A 21,621-nucleotide genomic window follows, 5' to 3' on the forward strand; every position below is an offset into this window, starting at 1 on the left:
GTTTTTTGGAACTCCACACTCTGTACAGAGTGCAGCGTGGGCAAAACTCCACAAACTCTGCCGGCGGAGCGGAATTAATCGCCCACCCCTAGTCATCCGCGTAATGCTTCTCTTGGCCAGAGCCTGGCAGCCTGCTGGGATCACTTGAGGCCTCCCAAGGGGTCCTGCCCTCCAAGTTTGAAGACCCATGTTCAAGTTTGTAGGGATGCCCAACAGTATAAATAGACACCAGAGTGAAGAGGCATAAAAACAGCATCTTCCTGTCATTGTGATTGTGGGTATTGTATTTGCGGGATTCTGGGTGCCTGTAACTAAGAATATATGTAGATTTTATGAACTGCTGTTACATTTCTGGCGCATGTATTTTTCATTTGGCTCAATTTTTAAGCTAATGCATTTTGTACCAATACATGTCTTCCTGAACCATAAACGAGCACTTTCGTGTTAAGGATAGGAAAAGCCAATTTGTTATGCTGTGCCATACCTTAGCGATCATTGACGTTAAAATAAAAGGACTTTTCTAAATCAGCATTTTGGCGTTTAATCCGATCCCTTGCTAAGGAAGAAAATAAATATGTTAGCATAAAGACCTCTGGATAATAATGTCGGATGTATTGTCTATTGTTTTAAGATGGTAGGACATTTTATTGGTATTAATAATTGTCATCTCCCGTCCTTCCCTTTATCCTCTGAACACAATTGTGCCATGCTTGGTGATTTTATAAGCCTGTGGTGAATGAATTTCGTCTTGTTCGGAGTTGGTCTGGTTTGTAGGTTTTTATGTTTAAAACAATAAGCTTGACTTGGCTGCTTGCGGTGCCATTAATAAGTCTTAAACTAGTCTAATATGGAACCTCACGCAATGTGAGATGCAAATTTCACAGAAATGTGTTATGTAGATTTTTAATGTATTTACGGAGTTGAAGGTGACATTGTCACTCTTTTTTATTCGCCCATAAATTGTATTATATTGTTTTTCTTCTTGAAGATGTTTGGGTACATTTGACTCTCCATTGCAGCCGTAAGACGATTGAGTGAATTAATTGGTCTTTACGGTCATAAGTAGATCATGATTTCGATTTCAGGCAAGGCCAGTTCAATTTTCATCACTCTGCGGTTGCTAAACAGAGTATCATTTTGTGCTTAGAAACAACAGAAGTGTGGTATGAAGCACTTCACAAAAAGAAATATATTATTGTTATTGTCACCTGCTCTACTTCTTACGAAAATTACTTTTACGACTGCATTTACTGTGACGCATAGAAAGTAGTGATCATAATGGTTGTGTTCGTGCCTTTGATAGCCATGTTCTTTTTCATCTCCAGCATACACAATAAAGTCTGCACTTTAATTGTACCTACCTGGCTTCGTGTCTGGTGCATTCCTTCATGTTAGTAAAGCTATGAATCACTGTTCTAACGCTGTGTTTGCTTAGTACGCTTGCTTCGCTGAAACAACCCCTCGAATTTGATGAGTATGTTTGCAACGTCTTTGACATACATAACAGATGGTCGTATGGCAAGGAAGAAAACTCAAACCATAATGAGGACTAATTGATGTACTATAATTTATACCAAGCCCCGAGGCATCGTTACTGATGTAGAGGTAAAATGGGGGCACTCCTGCAAACACTTGCTCTGAAATTTTTAAATACCTGACACCATTCGGAATCTCAGACTCCAGGCGATGTTCTGTTTTTACTAAAACCGTATGCTGCTTTTTTCAGATACTTATTAGCTGTTCGTTCCTGTCGCACGTGCCTCATTTACTGAATAACTAGCCAACTGCTCATTATAGATTTGCTGCAGGGTGGAGTGAGAGTCAACACGTTTGGGCCAGATTGGATCTACTTTTAAAGGCACACTTACCACATACGCCATTATTTAAGAGAGCTGTGTGTTATGTGTTGAAAAGGTCATGCAGGTACAATTTTTGAAGGAGTTTTATTTTTGGGGGGATTGATTGTTTTCTCTACTCATGCACATAGTTTGTATACTTTTCAATTGAATAGGTGTGAGGAATTGTGTTGTGGGTTGACCTGAGTGTGAGCCCTAGTAATGCAACAGCCACAATCCCTTGCAGGGTGAACCACAAAAAGTCACAAATTTAACCTGTGCCTAACTTATGCTTAACTCTAGGTAGCTTGGCACAAAAAGCAGCCACGCTAAACTTAGAAGCAAGGTATTAAGTATTTATGCAGTACACAAATGGCAAGACAGTGAGAACACAACACAATACAAATCCCAAACCAATTTAGAAAAATAGAGACAATTGTAATAAATTGTCTGACCCCAAAGCTATGAAAATCCAATTAGTAGAACTCAAGCTCTGAATTTTTTAAGTTTAAGGTTCAAAATGAGCCCTCAGTTTTAGAAAACTGGCCACCTCAGCACTTTTAGCACCACAGCCAAGGACCAAGGGTCCAGGAATGGATGGATACCTCTTTTGGGTTAAAGACTCAGCCAGGTTGGATACCGGTGAAGGTTTAATATGCTGGAGACCTGTTATGTCCCTGTGGCTCAGAACAGGAAACCAGCTAAACTAGCCCTTGAAGTCACTTCTGAAGTCCTGGGTGCAGGTGGTAATGCAGGGATGACCACTGAAAGTTCCAAGAAGGCTCTAGGCAGCAAAGCAGTCCTTTCAGGTACAGCAGTAGTCTGGCGGAGTGCAGAGCATGCCACAGCAGCAGGCGGTCCTCTGAGAGTCCCTCCACTTGTCCAGTAGTGAACAGAGGAGCATGTCTGAGAGGCCTATTTTTATACCCTGGTGCCCTGCTCCTAGAAGTTGGGTGAAGTTTCCAGAAAGGTACTATAAAGTTCCAGGAATGTCCAGCCTCTCCTGCTCTGGCTCATAGCTGGCTGCACTGACAATACAGGGTCATTAGGCCTCTTCAGCTGCAAGTGAGGCTGTGCTTTGCTCTCCCCCAACCTATCCAGTCTGTTAATTGCCCATTCAGGCTCTGCTAATCGCCCTATTGTGTGGCAGTCTGGGCTGAATTCACAACGTCCCAACTGTCAGTTGCACGCAGGCACAGAGTGCTAAGGGCAGGAACAAGCCAACTTTTTAGAAGTGGCATTTTCAAAATTGTGATGATAAATCCGACTTTACCATTAAAGAGAGTTTATCATTACAAGTTCATAAGTACTGTGCATGACATATCCACCACCTCTAGTTTAGGAATTACAACATACTACTTTTAATAAGAAATCCCATTTGTTACCTTGTGAGAGGGGTAGAACTCTCAGTAGTTTAAAAGCAAATTTGGTAGTTTTCCACTACTAGGATATGTAAAACTAACAAGGGCATGTTCTACCTTTTAATTACACAGCACCCTGTCCTATGGGCTACTTAGGGCCTACCTTAGGGGTAATATATATGTATTAAAAGGGGAGTTTTAGGCTTGACAAGGGGTTTTAAATGCCCAGTAGACATGACAGTGGGCCACTGCATTCAGGCTGCAATGGCAGGCCTGGGGCACATTTTAAGGTGTGACTTAAGTGGGTGACACAATAAGGGCTGCAGGCCCACTGGTAGCATTAACATTTACAGGCTCTGAGTATATGTTATACTACTCTACAAGGGGCCTACAGGTAAATAAATATGCCAATCAGGTATATGCCATTCAAACTATGTTTAAGGGAGTGAGCACAAGCAACTTAGCACTGGTTAGCAGTGGGGAAGTGCATAGGGTCCTAAGGCCAACAAGCAAAAATCCAGCAAAACGTAGGAGGAGAAAGGCAAAATGTTTAGGGGTGACCCAGTAGAGAGGGCCATTTCCAACAAGACCCCTCTCCAGCCTAAAGCCACAGTTGGCTAATCCATACCTTGATTGATTTCTCTGCTTAGTCAATAGAACATGGGCCATGGCCCTCTAATCCAGGGGCATTTGTCAGTTCTACACCTCTCTAAATTCAGTTGAACAGTTGTCTGCACTCTTCTGAGCCACTAAACTGATCCAATTGGAACCCTCCCTTCTCCTCACCTGTGGACCCCATCTGTGCAGTACCTAACCTTAACTTACTCTCAGGTGCTTCTAGTAGGCAGACCGTACCAAAATGGCCAACAAAGTGATGAGGCCCATTCCAACCCTTGAATCAGACTTCTGCCCCAAACCAAAGGAAACCTCTGTCCATAAGGACAACAATCAACAAAGTCCACTAACAGCTGTCAGTGCCAAGAGCCAGGCCTCAGTCCCCCCAGGGGTCCTAGACCTCTGACGTTTTTTGAGAGTGGTGGGGAGTAGCCCCATGTGTTAGGCACCCTTTTCCACTCTCCCTCCCACCAGTTCAGGGGTAGTATCCTGAAACTGGTCCTTCAACCCAGTGTCTGTACCATGATGCTGAACAAGTGTCAGGGGTGAGTCCTTCCATCCATCTGTCCCTTCCTCTGAGCCTCTGTACCCTCTGCTTTGGAGTGGTACCCCCAAAAACTGAACTGGCAAGGCACCTGTGGTGGTCGTTGCACAGTTCACTTGGTACTTTGGAGCTTCCATTAGTGGATAGTCCCTTGGTACAAATCAGGTCCCCTTGCTTGCCCTCCATCTGGGAGTAGTCCAAGCACTCAGGCTGGGAATGGTCATCCTGGGCCCCACCCACCATAACCTCCCCTTCTACCCGTGGAAGGGACATTGGACCCCTTTCCCCCCCACTACACTGGGAACTGTCAGGGTCACTTTGTACCCCCCTCACTCTGATAGGGAAACCTGAGCCACCCTCCTTTGGATCACTCCCCAGTGTCTTACCAGACACTCTCATACTTGCCCAGAGGTCAGCCTCCTTTGCAAGCCTGCTGGGGTCAGTCATATTGCAGTCAACCAGGTCTTGGCTTGCTCTGGAAAACAGTGATTGAACATGTTCTCTCTTGCAAGCAAATTGTATAGCCCCCTCATAAGTGTTTCTCTTGCTACCCTTCACCCAGACATCTAGTGCCTTGGAAAAATAGTCCACAAAATCCTCCGGGACTGGTGAGACAGTTTCTGACTACCCCTGAACCTCAACATGTACTCTTCTAGGGTGAATCTATATTTCTTGACAAGAGTCTCCTTCATGACAAAAGACCTCAGCCTTTCCCCCTTCTCTAGGGCAAGTATGGCATCCCTACCATCACCAGGATGATGACTCCAAAGGTTATCGCCCCAATCCTCCTTAGAGATTCTTTGTACCTCTAGAGCTACCTCATATGCCTCAAGCCACCTGCCTATATAATCTCACACCTCAAAGTCAGGCACAAGGTCATTGGGTATGTACACTCTCCCCTCTCCACTGGACATTGATGATTCGCTGCCACCATTTCTGCTGGACTCTGACAGCTGTGTGGCCTTCAGGTCCATCTCCTTGAGTCTGAGCTCATGGGCCATCTTCTTTTCCTCCATGGCCAGTTTATTTTCCTCCAAGGCTCTCTCTCAACCTTTGTCTACTCTGCCAGGACTTTGTCAGCCTCAGCTCTTCTCTCCTCTGTAGCCTCAAGTCCCTCTCAGTCTGCCTGCCCTTTAACTCCCCAGGAGACAGGGCATGGGAGGAGACGCTGCTTCGTGCATATGATCCAGCAGGGAAATCCCTTTCTGTTGGTTCCCCCTCTCCTCTGGAGCCTTTGCCAAGTCCTTTCCTCCTCCTCCTCCTCATCCTTCTCAGTGGGGCCCTGATTCAGAGGTCAGGTATAACCAGGGCTCTGTGTTCTCCAGGGTGGTGAAGTAGTCCTCCTCAGACTATTCCTGTGGCACAGCTTGCATTCTGCAGACTTCCTCCTAAGATTTAAGGGCTATCTGATAATCCAACTTTGGATAATCCTTAGGGATTTCAGTCTTCTCTCCCTGCACACATTTGTGTAGCTCTCAATGGCATTGTTATCCAACTTCCCCTGGTAGATGGACTGCTCCCTGCTGCATCCAAGGCATGCTGCAGCTGTTGCTGCTTGAAGCCTCTTCACTTCCTTATAGATTTGGAGGGTTATCTGTAGGTCCACCTTGGAAACATTCCTGTCCACATTCAGCCCTCTTACCCTGCAGGATCCTTTCAGCTCCCTCACAGTGTAGTATGCTAGGCAGTTGGGATCCATGGACATTCTGACAAGGTATCTCAGGTGCAAGAACAAAAAGATCCTCAAGCTGATGAAGGTAAAGCAGGAGTCAAATTTAGAAAAATGACCAATTGAGAGAAAATGGAGAATTTACAAATCAATTCTGATGTCAATGGGATTTTTGTGTAACATAATTCACTGTACGGTACTGCACAATCACAAGTCCTGATCCCACTGCTGCCAACAATGTGAGAAATTGGGTTGTTGGTTGCCTGAGGTGTGAGCGCTGGCCAAGCAACAGCCACAATCCCTTGTCGGGTGAATCACAAAAAGTCACTAATTTAACCCTGTGCTGAAACCTAGGGAGCTGGGAACAAAAACTAGAGGCAATGTGTTCAGTGTTTATGCAATACACAAACAGCAACACAGTGAAAACACATTAAAAAAGCCAAACTAATTTAGAAAAATAGAGAAAGGTTTAATAAATTATTTGACACCAAAACCATGAAAAAACAATAAATCAGATAAATCTGACTTTACCATTAAAGAAGGTTTATCATTATAAGTTCATAGGTACCAAAAATGACATATCTACCACCTCTGGTTTAGGAATCACAACATATTACTTTTAATAAGGAATCCCCTCTCAGTAGTGAGAAAACAAATTTGATAATTTTCACTACAAGGACATATAGAAAATAAGTACATGCCCTTCCTTTTCATTTACACAGCACCCGGCCCTATGGGCTACTTAGGGCCTACCTTAGGGGTGACATATATAATAAAAGGGGAGTTAAAGGCTTGGCATAGGGTTTTAAATTCAAAGTTGACATGGCAATGGGACACTGCCTTCAGAATGCAATGCCAGGCCTGGGACAAGTTTTAAGGTGTGACTTAAGTGGGTGACACAAAAAGGGCTGCAGGCCCACTGATAGCATTTAATCTATAGGTCCTGGGTATGTGTTATACCACTCTATAAGGGACTAAAATGTAAATTAAATATGCCTATCAGATTTATGCCATGTTTAAGGGAGTGAGCACAAGCACTTTAGCACTGGCTAGCAGTGGCAAAGTGCAGAGTGTCTTATGGCCAGCAAGCAAAAATCCTGCAAAACGTAACAGGAGGAAAGCAAACAATTTGGGGGTGACCCTGTAGAGAGGGCCATTTCCAAAAAAGGTTATCCGTTTTCCCTCATATTACTCTGTGGGATACCTCTGGTTGGGGTTATTTGCCCCAGACATGGGGCACAGCAGATGCCTCTCTGTTTAGTTGAATTTAATGCACAGGTGCTAATCTAGGGCCTCTCCTGAGCCTTATTCAATCGTGACATGGAGAGTTTTTTAATCAGGATCTGTGCAACACCACGTCCTGTTGAACCTTTTTAGGATGACGTTCTGTAGAGTCTAAGGGGGTGATTCTAACCCTGGCGGTCGGTGTTAAAGCGGCGGCCAACCCGCCAACAGGCTGGCGGTAAAAAATATGGAATTCTGACCCTGGCGGGAACCGCCATCACAGACAGCCACTTTAACACTCCGCCCGCCACGGCGGTACAAACAAACAGCGCGGCGGTCACCGCCAACAGCCAGGCGGCAGACAATGTACCGCCCACACTATCACAACTCACCAATCCGCCACCTTTTCCGGGGCGGGAGCACCGCCGATAAAAACACGGCGGAAACAGACTACGAACGGGAAAACGCTCACCACTACGCACTCCAGGAGGAAGGAGGACAGCATGGAACCCGAATTAAACATCCTACCTGCTCTCATCTACCTTCTCATCTACCACGAGTACGAAGTCCGGCGCAGACGACAACGGTGAGTACTGCACCTACGACACATGGGAGGGGGGAGGACGAAAGGTTACGGGCACACACATATGCGACCCCCCCCCCAACTATGTACACACCAATGCAGAGCAACAAGTCACAGTGACACCACCCAAACACCCCTGAAAAATGCTAGGATATAATCAAATTTGGAATAAATATTTATGTACCAAAAAGCTCCTGAAAATTATCGTACAACCATGAAAGATATTCACAAGAAAACAAATGACATACACATCAGTGTATAACTGAAGTAAAAAGTCCTGCACATCCTACGAATTCATCATGTCCGTGGGCCAAAGTTTTGAGAAACAAGGGCAAAGCCCACACAGGAGACCTGAGTCCTTTGGAGAGAACACTGCAGGGGCATCAGATGTAAAAACTACAGGCACCTCAGGGGGAAGGGAAGGGGGGGGCACCACAGCCACATGAGTCCACGACGCCAGATCCACGAGGAGCCACCATGCCCACTGTACCATCCTGGGGAGTGCAAAGCCACAGTCTCTCAATGTCTCTACAGTGGGTGGGCTGCCCACTGTACCATCCTGGGGAGTGCAAAGCCACAGTCTCTCAATGTCACTACAGTGGGTGGGCTGCCCACTGTACCATCCTGGGGAGTGCAAAGCCACAGTCTCTCAATGTCTCTACAGTGGGTGGGCTGCCCACTGTACCATCCTGGGGAGTGCAAAGCCACAGTCCATCAGGTGGATGACAGTCTCCACTGGTCAAGGAGGAGGCATGCTGGGCACAGTGAACCATAAACAGTGATTGAGACGGCGGTGCCCAGCGGAGCGGTGCTTGAGAAGAAGGGCCCAGCGGAGCGGTGCTTGAGATGAAGGGCCCAGCGGAGCGGTGCTTGAGAAGAAGGGCCCAGCGGAGCGGTGCTTTAGACGGCGGGGCCCAGCGGAGCGGTGCTTGAGAAGAAGGGCCCAGCGGAGCGGTGCTTGAGATGAAGGGCCCAGCGGAGCGGTGCTTGACAGGAAGGGCCCAGCGGAGTGGTGCTTGACAGGAAGGGCCCAGCGGAGCAGTGCTTGAGACGGCGGGGCCCTGTTCAGCGGTGCTCTTCTCCACGGCGGGCCCTGTTCAGCGGTGCTCTTCTCCATGGCGGGGCCCTTTTCAGCGGTGCTCTTCTCCACGGCGGGCCCTGTTCAGCGGTGCTCTTCTGCACCGCGGGCCCTGTTCAGCGGTGCCTATCTTCACGGCGGGGCCCTGTTCAGCGGTGCTCTTCTGCACCGCGGGCCCTGTTCAGCGGTGCCTATCTTCACGGCGGGGCCCTGTTCAGCGGTGCTCTTCTCCACGGCGGGCCCTGTTCAGCGGTGCTCTTCTGCACGGCGGGCCCTGTTCAGCGGTGCTCTTCTCCACCGCGGGCCCTGTTCAGCGGTGCTCTTCTCCACGGTGGGCCCTGTTCAGCGGTGCTCTTCTCCACGGCGGGCCCTGTTCAGCGGTGCTCTTCTCCACGGCGGGCCCTGTTCAGCGGTGCTCTTCTCCACCGCGGGCCCTGTTCAGCGGTGCCTATCTTCACGGCGGGGCCCTGTTCAGCGGTGCTCTTCTGCACCGCGGGCCCTGTTCAGCGGTGCCTATCTTCACGGCGGGGCCCTGTTCAGCGGTGCTCTTCTCCACGGCGGGCCCTGTTCAGCGGTGCTCTTCTGCACGGCGGGCCCTGTTCAGCGGTGCTCTTCTCCACGGCGGGCCCTGTTCAGCGGTGCTCTTCTGCACGGCGGGGCCCTCTTCAGCGGTGCTCTTCTGCACGGCGGGGCCCTGTTCAGCGGTGCTCTTCTCCATGGCGGGCCCTGTTCAGCGGTGCTCTTCTCCACGGCGGGCCCTGTTCAGCGGTGCTCTTCTCCACGGTGGGCCCTGTTCAGCGGTGCTCTTCTCCACGGCGGGCCCTGTTCAGCTGTGCTCTTCTCCACGGCGGGGCCCTGTTCAGCGGTGCTCTTCTCCACGGCGGGCCCTGTTCAGCGGTGCTCTTCTGCACGGCGGGCCCTGTTCAGCGGTGCTCTTCTGCACCGCGGGCCCTGTTCAGTGGTGCCTATCTTCACGGCAGGGCCCTGTTCAGCGGTGCTCTTCTCCACGGCGGGCCCTGTTCAGCGGTGCTCTTCTGCATGGCGGGCCCTGTTCAGCGGTGCTCTTCTCCACGGCGGGCCCTGTTCAGCGGTGCTCTTCTCCACGGCGGGCCCTGTTCAGCGGTGCTCTTCTCCACGGTGGGCCCTGTTCAGCGGTGCTCTTCTGCACCGCGGGCCCTGTTCAGCGGTGCTCATCCAGCAGGTCAAGGGAGCCAGACCTGGCCTGGACTCCCTGCTCAGTCGCCCTCGGACCGTGACGTTTCTGGACCCTTCGGGGACGGACTCCTGGCCTCCTTAGTGTCCTCCTTCCCAGCTGGGATGTGACATGTGGGGTCCACCTTCTCCGCGCTCCTGCTGCCCTTCCGCTCCTTTGATGTGGCTCTCGGGCCCTTGCCTCCCCTAGATGGTGTGGGTGGTGAAGTGGCCGCACATTGCTCCTTGGGGGCAGCCCTGTCGGTCCTCGCACGGCGGCCCTTGTTTTTGCGGGTCCTCTTGCCGGGGGGGGGGCTGGACGTGTCCTTGCTGCTGATTGATGTGTCACTGCTGGCAAAGGGTGGGCTCCAGAACCCATGCACAACAGTGACACCCGAAGCTGGGCTGGTGGTGGCTGCAGTGCTCTTGGGACTCTTTGAAGATGGAGGTGGGAGCTCATCGGAGGGAAAGAGGTCAAGATTAGCCATGAAAAGTTTTTTAGGGCCAAGGTAAAGGGTAGGAGAAGTGTAGATGGAAGTGGAGGAAGAGGAGGTGGTTGTAGGAGAGTCAGGTGTGCTGTCATTGGGTGAAGGTGCTGGTGCTGTAGGCTGTCGTGAGGTGGATGGCTGTTGGGTGGGTAGCTGCCTGCGTTTGTGTGTCTTGGAAGAGGGGGTGACAGACACAGTGGGATAGACACAGGGGACGTGTAAATGGCAGTGGGGGTGGTGACTGCAAGAGTGTGGACTGTACTGGAGGGTGAGGTGGTGATGGAAGCACTGGCTGATGTTGGGGTGCATGCAGGTGTGAGTGTAGACGTCACAGGGAGGGAGGAGGGAGACGAGGAGGAGGGGGACACAGAGGTGGTTGTGACTGTTGGAATGTCTGCATCTGGGTGTTGCTTGGGTGAGTGTTTGTGGGATCTGTGGTGCTTGTGTTTGGATGAGCTGCTCTTGGGTGTTGAGGTGTGTGCAGGCTGGTCTGATGGTGTGGATGGGATAGGCTGAGGAACAGGAGACAGAGAAAGGCTGGAGGCAGTAAGAAGAGGGAGGCTGGAAACAGGGACAATGGCTGCCGTCAGTGCTGAGGCCAGAGCAGTGAACGCTCGTTGATGGGCAGCCTGACCCGAATGAATGCCCTCCAGGTACGCATTGCTCTGTTGCACCTCCCTTTGCACACCCTGGATGGCATTCAAAAGGGTCGTCTGCCCAACAATGAGCGTCCTTACCAGGTCAATGAGCTCCGCACTGAGGGCAGCAGGGGCAACAGGGGCAGGGGCTGAGGTGCCTGGGGCGAAGGAGACGCGCGCCTTCCTGGGCGAATGGGCACGGAGCGAAGACTGAGGGGCTGCTGGGAGGGCGGGGCTGGTGCGCTGGGTGGCGGCTGTACCTGTAGAGGCGGGGGGCATGGATGTTGCCGCCACCGCTAGGGAGCTCCCATTCGAGGACGTGTCGCTGCTCTCACCAGCGGTCCCCGTCGTGGTGCTCCCCTTGCCCTCCGGATCACTGGTGCCCTCGGTGTCTGTTCCTGGGCCTAATGTCACCCACAGCCCTCCTCCCCCACCCAGACGCCTCCACTGCGCAGAAAGATAGGAGAATGTGCTGATACTCACCCCCTTGTGTCTGTTGTGATGTCTTAAAGCGCCCATCCAATTCAGGGTAGGCCACCGCCAGGATCCGGGACATCAGGGGGGTCATGGTGCGACTGGCACCCCTCCTAGGTTGGGAGGCCATCCCCAGCAGTGTTTCTGCGGTCTTCCTTGTTCCGCGGCGGATGTCCTCCCACCTCTTGTGGCAGTGGGTGCCCCGTCTGTTGTGGACCCCCAAGTTCCGGACTTCCTTGGCGATGGCACGCCAAATCTCGATCTTCTGATGGGCGCTGACCTATTTGACATGTACAGGGTGGAAAGGAGGAAATCATCAATGACCTGCATGTTAGATGTGATTGGCCCCCCCCACCAACTTTGCCATATGGCACATGCTCTCATCTGTCGGGCGTGGCACTCCTCATTCGCCCCCCACCCCACCAACTTACATCCACCCCAATCCACACAGGCATAGCCCATTCCATGTGCACCCGGTGTACTCACTTGTTGGTCTGGAGGACCGTAGAGTAGCGCATACTGGGGGAGGACCCCATCCACGAGCTTCTCCAACTCTTCAGACGTGAAGGCAGGGGCCCTTTCCCCAGTCGCAGCAGCCATTGTATCTTCCAGACCGAGGTCACAGCAGCACTTGCAGTATAGGTCCTCTCCTGTGGATGATCAGGTCTCGAGTGATTAAGCAGATAGAAAATGGCGGTCACGCCCGCGGCGGTGCGTACCGCGGCGGTGCGTACCGCGACCGCCGGCGCACATCGTCATTGGCTCCTGAAACCCATAGGCTTCAATGTTAACCAATGCGGCTTTGCGCCGCGGTCTTCGACCGCCTACCGCCACGGTGTACCCCGCCAGCGCATTGACCTCACATCCCATTGTCCCACTTCACAGGTCAGGCAGCCGCCATTTCAAGGGCCTACATGGCTTAATTTTGACTGCGACACACAGGCCTAGGCCTTGCATTGCCACACATACACGCCTTTCAACCCATTGCCATTCTTTAACTGTGCAAGCTGTCTGTACGTACCTGTGGTTTGCCTGACTCTGTGCTCTATGTTGTCCTTCCTAGGCACCGTCCGCTGGGACTTGCGATGAGAAGGAGGAATCCTCGCGTGTACCGACCGCTGGTGGACCTGTCGACAATGGAAGAACGCCATATAATACTTCGATACAGACTTGACCGTGCCACTATCCATGAACTGTGTGCCCAGCTGGAGCCAGCCCTGATGTCCCCCATCCGCCAACCACAGGGATTCCCCCTCTGGTGCAGGTTTTGTCAGTCCTCCATTTTTTGGCAACTGGGTCATTCCAGACCACAGTGGCCATGTCATCTGGAATGTCTCAGCCTATGTTTTCAAAGATTTTGAGCAGTGTTGTCTGCCCTGATGAAACTCATGCGGAGCTACATCATTTTCCCAGAGGAGGGTGATTTGCCTACAGTGAAGGGTGATTTCTATGCCCTTGGACATATCCCCAACATCATTGGTGCCATTGATGGGACCCATGTGGCTTTGGTACCCCCAAAAGACGATGAGCAGGTGTACAGAAACAGAAAAAGTTATCATTCGATGAATGTCCAGGTGGTCTGTTTGGCTGACCAGTACATCTCCCATGTAAATGCCAAGTTCCCAGGGTCAGTGCATGACGCGTATGTGATGCGAAATAGCAGCATCCCCTATGTGATGGAGCAGCTATAGAGACAACGTGTGTGGCTAATAGGTGACTCTGGTTACCCCAACCTGCCTTGGCTACTGACCCCAGTAAGGAATCCCTGGACCAGGGCAGAGGAACGGTACAATGAGGCCCATGGGCGAACTAGGAGGATCATCGAAAGGACCTTTGGTCTCCTGAAGGCCAGGTTTAGGTGCCTGCATATGACTGGGGGATCCCTGATGTACTCACCAAAGAAGGTGTGCCACATCATCGTGGCCTGCTGTATGCTTCACAATCTGGCATTGCGACGTCAGGTTCCTTTCCTGCAGGAGGATGGTGCAGATGGTGGTGTTGAAGCAGCTGTGGAGCCTGCGGAGAGTGAAGAGGAGGAAGACTCAGAGGACGACACAGACAACAGGGACAGAGTAATAGAACAGTATTTCCAGTAGCACACAGGTAATAATCACCCATGCCATTTTACATTTCCTGAAAGCCTCCTGCATCTCAACTTTGTCGATTTCCCCCCAGACCTATAAACATGATGTTTGATTTTCCCTTCCCTTTTCTGTGCTGTATGAGCCACTGCGTGACCTCGGCTTGGTTGGCCCATGGACTAATGCTAAGTTACCTCGGTATGTGTAATTCACAATGTTAATAATACGTAATTGATATGTAATGTGTCATACATTTGTAAATAAGACAGGCTGAGTCCTTATTGATTTCAGTGCAATGTGTGATTTATTATTAGTGCATAGATATTGGTACATGATAGTGAAACAGTGATGGGTGGGGGTGGAGTAATGTCCATGGCGGAGTCCAGTTCTCAGTCTCACAGGTGCATTGTCCATATGCCTGTGGCAGGATGGAGCAGGGGCAGTTCAAGGTTTGACAGGGTGGCAATGTGGAACAGTGGGAGGACTTCAGGGGGTATGTGATGCTGGCGGGGGACTTGACATCCTACTCTGTCGTTTTTTTTGATCTCAGGCTCCTTTTGCGGGGCGGTTGTTGTTCAGCAGGAGGTGGGGTTCTGGTGGGCTGTCGTTGTGGTGGGGCCTCCTGTCCAATAGCGCCGGCGGAGGTGGTAGGCTGTTCCTGTTCCTGGCTAGTGACAGGGGCCCTGTGTGATGCCACATGGTCCCGAAACGTGTCCTCTATACGGTTCAGGGCCTGGACTATGCTCCCCATAGCGGTTGAGATGTTGCTGAGTTGGTCGCTGAACCCCATGTAGCGTTGCTCCTGCTGTGCCTGGATCTCCTGGAACCTGGCCAGTACCGTCGCCATCGTCTCTTGTGAGTGGTGGTAGGCTGCCATGATGGTGGTGAGGGCCTCTTGGAGAGTGGGTTCCCTGGGCCTCTCCTCCCCCCCCTGTCGCACAGCAGCCCTCCGAGTTGCCCTGTTTCCCTGGGCCTCTGTCCCCTGGACGGTGTGCCCACTCCCACTGCCCCCAGGTCCCTGTTGTTGTTGGGTTGGTGGGTTACCCTGGGAGCCCTGTAGTGGTAGACACACCGCTGCTTGACCTGTCCTAGAGACAGAGGCATGGGCCCGCTGGGTGGGAGCTGTGCTGTTGTTCCCAGAGGGGGTTGGGTCTGCAGTGGCCTGTGTCTGGGTGAGGGGAACCGACTGCCCAGAGGTCCCCGATGGTCTGGGCTAGTCGTCAGGTTCCAGGTCGACAGAGCTGCTGTCATCACTAGGGGCCTGTTCCGGGGGTGGGATGGACATTTCTGGTCCCTCCTGACCGGTGTGTTGTCGTTCGGGTCCTGCATGGGGTAAGAGGGTATGGTTATTGTTTCTGTGTGTGCATTAGCTTGCGTTTTATGGGTGCCCTTGTCCCCCAGTGCTGGCTTTCCCTTGGGGGAGGTGTTGTGAGGGTGTTTTGTGGGGGGGGTGATGGGTATGTGCAGTGGTCATGCTTAGGTGATGGGTGTCCATAGTTTGGGGGTGGCATGCAGGGTTTGGTGTTGGGTGGGTTGTGCTGGGGAGACATTCTCAGGGAGGATGTGTGCTGGGGGGTTGGGGGTGAGGGTGGGGGTTAGCATGCTGGGGGGGGGTGAAGTGGTTGGCCTTGTACTTACCAGAGTCCATTCCTCCGTGTACTCCTGCGAGGCCATCAGGATGCAGGATGTTGAGTTCCTCTTGCTCCCATGTTGTGAATTCGGGTGGAGTGGGTGGGGGTCCCCCGCCAGTCTTCTGCACTGCGATGTTGTGTCGCGAGACCATCGAGCGCACCTTCCCCCGTAGGTCGTTCCATCGTTTGCGGATGTCCTCTCGATTTCTGGGATGCTGTCCCACCGCGTTGACCCTGTCCACGATCCGCTGCCTGAGCTCCGCCTTCCTTGCTATGGTGGTGTGCTGGACCTGTGAGCCGAAGAGCTGGGGTTCCACTCTTATGATCTCCTCCACCATGACCCGGAGTTCTTGGTCCGAAAAGCGTGGGTGCCTTTGTGGTGTCATGGGGTGGTGTGTATGAGGTGTGGGGTGGTGTATGTGATGATGTGTGTGTTGGTGTGTGGTGCTTTGTGCTTCTATGTGGTGTGTGTGATGTTGCGGTGTGCCTCTGTGTGTCTGGCTCTCTATTCTCTGATGTGTCTCTCTCTCTCCTTCGTCTCTGGTTTTTGTTGGTAGGGGTTTGTGGGTGATGTGGGTGTGTGTTTTATATGGTATTGGATGTGTGGGAGTGGTGTGTGTATGTGTTTCAGGTGTGTGCCTTTCAAATTGTCCAATGTGGTAGGGGTTTGTAAAGGTGTGTGTATTTTGACCGCGGCGGTGTGTACCGCCAATGGAATACCGCGGTTGAATGACCGCCGCGTCGATTTGCGGGTCATAATGGGATGGGCGTATTTCTGTTGGCGTGGCGTTGGAGGTTTGGTCTTCTCCAGTTTACCGCTGGCCGCTGATGTGGCGGACTGCAGTGGAGGGCGGATTTTCGGAGGTTTTGCAGTTGTGGGTCAGAATGTCCGTGGCGGCTGGCCGCGGCGGTATTGTGGCGGCCTTCTGACCGGCGGTAAGCGGCTTTTACCGCCGAGGTCAGAATGACCCCCTAAGTGCCTGTTACACAACAATGTAAAATAACTGTGCACTGGGAAATGGTGATAGCTTGGTTCATTTTGTGACTATTTGCATGTCGAAAGACATGTATGTGCATGTGTCCTATTGCATGTGCCTGATCCTTTAATGTTTGCATGTTGTGTTTTGAGTGTGTGTGCCTGTATTATAGTGTTAAACATTGAGCAAAATGTGATCTTTAATTTAAAATTCCTTGAAAATACAAGTTCCTTACTTCCCTGTTTACTAAGTCCCCATCATCCTCTCTTTTGCCTTCACTTTCCCATCTGACACCCATTCTCCACTAGAAAACTAGGTAAATTATTCAATTCCAGCATCACAGATGATGGTTTTCAGCTCCTCAACATAGGCACAATCCATCAATGTCTTCACAAAGATGCTGCCAAATGGGTAATCAGTTTCCAGGTGTGAGCAAGCTAGATGTTTGCAAAAGACAGATGCTGTGGTTACCAAAGTAGGAGTTCGCTTCTTCTGACAAAATTGTTAATTTTGTAATGTGGACTCTGTTTTACCTGAACAAATCATCTACCGCCTTGGCTTCCCACTAACAAGCAGGTTTGCTATTGCTAAATATACAACACACTTCAAAATGTTCCCTTTAGTCTACAAAGCAGTTCATACCCTAGCTTTTCCATTTCTCTCCCAATTGGTACTACACTAAACTCTGGCTTTCTCCTTGAGACTGGCCTATCAATATATTCTCATTTACCACACAAGTAATGATTTACAGCACATCCCTTAGTAGGAAAACCTTTCTCAATAAATATTTAAATAAACACGCAAAAGTAAGAAAGGATGAGTAAATAAATTAGAGACCGTACAAATTTACTTACTATCATGCCTTATAACATATGTTGATCAATTTCTCTTCTAAAATTCCTTTTATTTCCAATATGTAATATATTTGTATACCATAATAACTAAATACAGTTCTTTTTTTAGTATGTAACTGCCAGTTCTGAAGGTCCAGATGCTTAATGAAGTAAGAAATTGTGGATTCAATGCAGAACGGTCTAGTGAGGGATACCTGAAAAAATATTTTCTTCGTAATCGTGATTTTAATAATTCTCCGGCATGAAAACCTCCATCTCACTGTGGAGAAAGTCTAACATAACTTCCTATAGGTTCATTTAATGTGATTTTCAATTCCATAAAATCACATTGGTGCCACTTTTTTATTAGTGTTACAACCTAACAGAGTTAGTGGAGGGTGGCACCATGAGTGTAATTGTTCATTAGTTTTCTCTTGCAGTGGATTACATTTCAGTCAATGCACATTCCCTGTTTTCGTGGACTTCTGGGACCATAATAATTTTGAATGTGCATCTTGTATTCCTTTAGATTACTGGAATCCTCTGTTCCTGCACATAGATTAAGATCACACGTGCTTTGTTGGTGATTACTCAGAAATTTGAGATATAGGAAAATGCAAAAGGTTTGAACACTTTTTGAAATTCGCCAGTTAAAGATTTTCAAATAATAACACATCAAGGGCTTCAAATCTGATCTTAGTGGTATATGTCTCTTTATAGGTCCTTCAAATGTGTGTATTTGTAAGTATCTTTATTTGCATTTGATTAATTAAAATCATAGAAAAGGATAAACAGTTAGAGGAGTTCATAATATTCATGAAAAGACCTTAAAAACATATCAAACAGCTTGTACAGAGCAAGGCATTACCTGTGCATTGATTTAAGTATTAAATACCTCCCCTAGGCGGTACCCCGGGATCTGGGCTAAAGTGGAGGCATGCAACTCCCACCCTCAAGGTAAAAAAGGCCCCCTGAGTGCATTTGTGCCATGCAGAGGCCCGTGCCTTGAAGTTGGTAAGTGTAAAATATGACACAACTGACACCATGCTCCTCTTGAAAGCGCTTTAGCAGAAGTACAATTTTTAACTGGAAATGCAGAAGTAGAGCCAATTAAAGAGCAGACACCCTAGCTATATATTTGGCATATATTTAAGGGCCTTGTGGGTCAACCCCTTGGCCTGTTTAAAGTACACACGTTCACAGAAGAATGATAAAATGTAGCCAGGACACAGTAGTAGTATCACAGAGCTGTGGTGCGCTCATTTACTTGCTTGGGCACCTTCAGTTCAAATTTATTTGAAAATGTCACGAAACAGCAGTTTAGTATGGGATCGTTAGGCTCCAGATAGGATATGTCTGCATGCCTGCATGTACGAATTCCTTTAATATTGAATAGGCGCTTGAGAAATGGTCTCCTCTTCACAGCTAGCTCAGGGCATCTTCATCTCTCAAAGTGTAGCCATGATGGTTTTTCTGCTAGGGATAGGGGGTAGCCCAGGAAACATAGCAGCAACTTAAGTTTCAGATGTAGCAGCTATTTACAGGCCAAATACAGCATTCACAATAATTTGGAATAACTATTGACGACCATTCAGGCGTGACCTCTTTTAGCAAACTTCTCTTTATCTTTTAAGAATGAAATGTTGCTATTGTTGAGTTCACTAGTCACTGTATGAGAGTGTCAACACCCAGAGGTTTTCAAATTGCAGGTTCTTTAGTGACTGGTCCAAATAATCTTTCAAGCTACTGCCACTACCCTCCTTGCTAATTGCTAGTCACAAGATGTTACTAAGGGTGTTGGATGCAGCTTGCCTAAGTTTGAAGCAGGTCTTGTCTTCTGCTTCCTGCCACCCAATGGATTGCCTTTTAAGGCCAATCTCCAGCTGAATTTGACTAGGGGAGGCATTCCTTGTGAGGTTAAAAAACATAGCGATAGGTTTTTACTTGGAGTGTGTCCTGTAAGGCTGAATCGCGCTCCAAAAGAGCAATGACATTTAGCAGTGGGTTCAATGTTGGGCCTTTCAACTTCTTACGCACAGTGGAGAATGCTGTAATGAGGGGGTTGCATTTGTTTGTGATGGCGCTGAGCTAATTAATTGCTGAGCCTGTGTCATTCAAAAGAACCTCCAGGTACTTATATTCATTTACAACCTCTAGGGTGTGAATGCCAGGGCGACAGGTTACGTTTTTCTTCACTCGTTGCTGACCATTAATACCTTGGTTTTGTTCCGGTTGATGACTAAGCCATTTTGCAATGCATGTTGGCGCAGCAGGGTGATCAGTCTCTGAAGGCCAACTTTAGTCAGAATTAACAGGGCTACATTGTCATATAAGAGGTGGTTCAGGCCAAACGTGCTGAGGCAGGGTACATGGCCACTAACTGCCTCAAGAGTAGGGGAGGGGTTGGACATAAAAAAAAGTTAAAAAGGCATGGGGCTAGCAGACACCCCTATTTTAATCCTTGGTGAGTGAATATCCTTCTTGATAGCAGAGAGCCAACGTCAAGTTTGGTCCGCACCCATGTTTGGCTGTGTAAGGCCTAGATGATTCTGAGCAGGTGTAAGGGGATGTTCCAAGCCCTGAACTTCCTCCAAAATTTCACACGGTTTACACAGTCAAACGTCGATTTGTAATTGACAAAGCAGAGATAGGTAATACGATGATGCTTTCCTGTTTGGCCGAGGATGGTGGAAAGGGGTAAGATGTTGGTGATGGTTCCAGATCCACCCTGAAAGCCAGAATGGGTAATTGTAATCAGTTGCTTTTCATCAACACAGGCAGTTAGGTCATGAAGAATAAAAGATGCGCAATATTTTGCGTCATTGTCAAGTAGCATGATAAGGTTGGAATTTTCTAGACATGCGTCCATTTCTTACGATAATGGCATTACTCCTAGTCAATTCAATTCAATTCAAAACAATCTTTATTCGGATTTTACTCCATAAAAGAAGGAGAAAAAGAACAGTCTCCTAGTCCTACTCCCTCGCCTTCCTTTAAACCATTGAGACTTCCTGCCTCCCTCTAGACCCTCCCTTCCCCTTTTAACTCCCCCCTCACCACTACCTCCTCCTGTACAAAATCCAAGCCCAAGTAGCAACTCAGACTGTCCGTACTTAACGGAAAGGAAGGCGAGGGAGTAGGACTAGGAGTAATGGCATTATCGTAAGAAATGGACGCTTTACCTCCCGTCCCTCCCTCGCCTTCCTTTAAACCAATGAGACATAGAAAGAAACACACAGGAGACGGACAGTGAGTTGCAAACAATTTATTATAATGCACACAGGCCACCAAGACCCTACCCCATTACCTCATAGAGGATAAGAACCGGTGACCCAACACCGACTCCAAACCACCCAAGTCCGCCAGCCTATAATGCCGAACTAACGTTGAGGGAGAGGCCCAAGTGGCGGCCCTGCAAATCTCCTCCACCGAAGTCCCCTGAAGCTCAGCCACTGTAGCGGCCATACCCCTGGTAGAACGGCCCTGAATCCCGGGGGGGGGGAGCCACCCCTTTCAAGGAGTATGTCAACAGAATTAAAGACCTCACCCACAGACTCAATGAAGCCGTGGAAGGCTATTCCCCCTTTCGGGCCGGACCGAAATTTACAAACAGCAAATCACCTTTTCGGAAAGGAGGCACCACACTCAGATACTGCAACAATGCCCTGCGCACATCTAAAGAATGTAAACGAACCTCCTCATCCGAGGAGGGATTCAGACAAAATGATGGAAGGATGACCTCCTGGCGAGCATGGAAAGAAGAATTAACTTTCGGAATAAAAGAAGGAACCGGAACAAGAACCACACGATCCTGAAAAACTCTACAAAAAGGAAAAGAACAGGCCAAAGCTTCCAATTCCCCTAAACGGCGGGCCAAAGTAATGGCCATCAAAAAGAACGTTTTCAAAGAAAGATGGCGCAAATCACAGTCCCCCAGTGGTTCAAAAGGGGCAGCAGTCAACGCGTCCAAAACTAAAGAAAGATCCCATGAAGGAAAAGAACGTACAGAGCGAGGAAACAAATTAAGAAGCCCCTTGAAAAAATCTAGGCATCAAATGACCCTCATCCGGTAGATTACGCCAAGGACCCCGAAACGCCTGAATAGCCGCCCACTGCACCCGCAGAGAAGCCACCGACAACCCCAGTTGTGCACCATCCTGTAAAAACTGCTTCACATCAAATATAGACGAGCAGGTAGGATCCAATTTATGCCAGAAGCACCAAGAAGAAAACACCTTCCACTGTCTACCATAGGAAAGTAAAGTGGAACGCTGTCTGGAAGCCAGCAAAGTAGAACTCAAAGCCACTGGTACCCCCAGACCTGTCGAACCTCGGCATTTAACTTCCAGGCCGTCAAATGTAACCTCCGCAATGACCCCATCGAGAGGCAAGGAAACTC

The sequence above is a fragment of the Pleurodeles waltl genome, chromosome 4_2, assembly GCF_031143425.1.
Source record: "Pleurodeles waltl isolate 20211129_DDA chromosome 4_2, aPleWal1.hap1.20221129, whole genome shotgun sequence".
Classification (NCBI taxonomy): Eukaryota; Metazoa; Chordata; class Amphibia; order Caudata; family Salamandridae; genus Pleurodeles; species Pleurodeles waltl.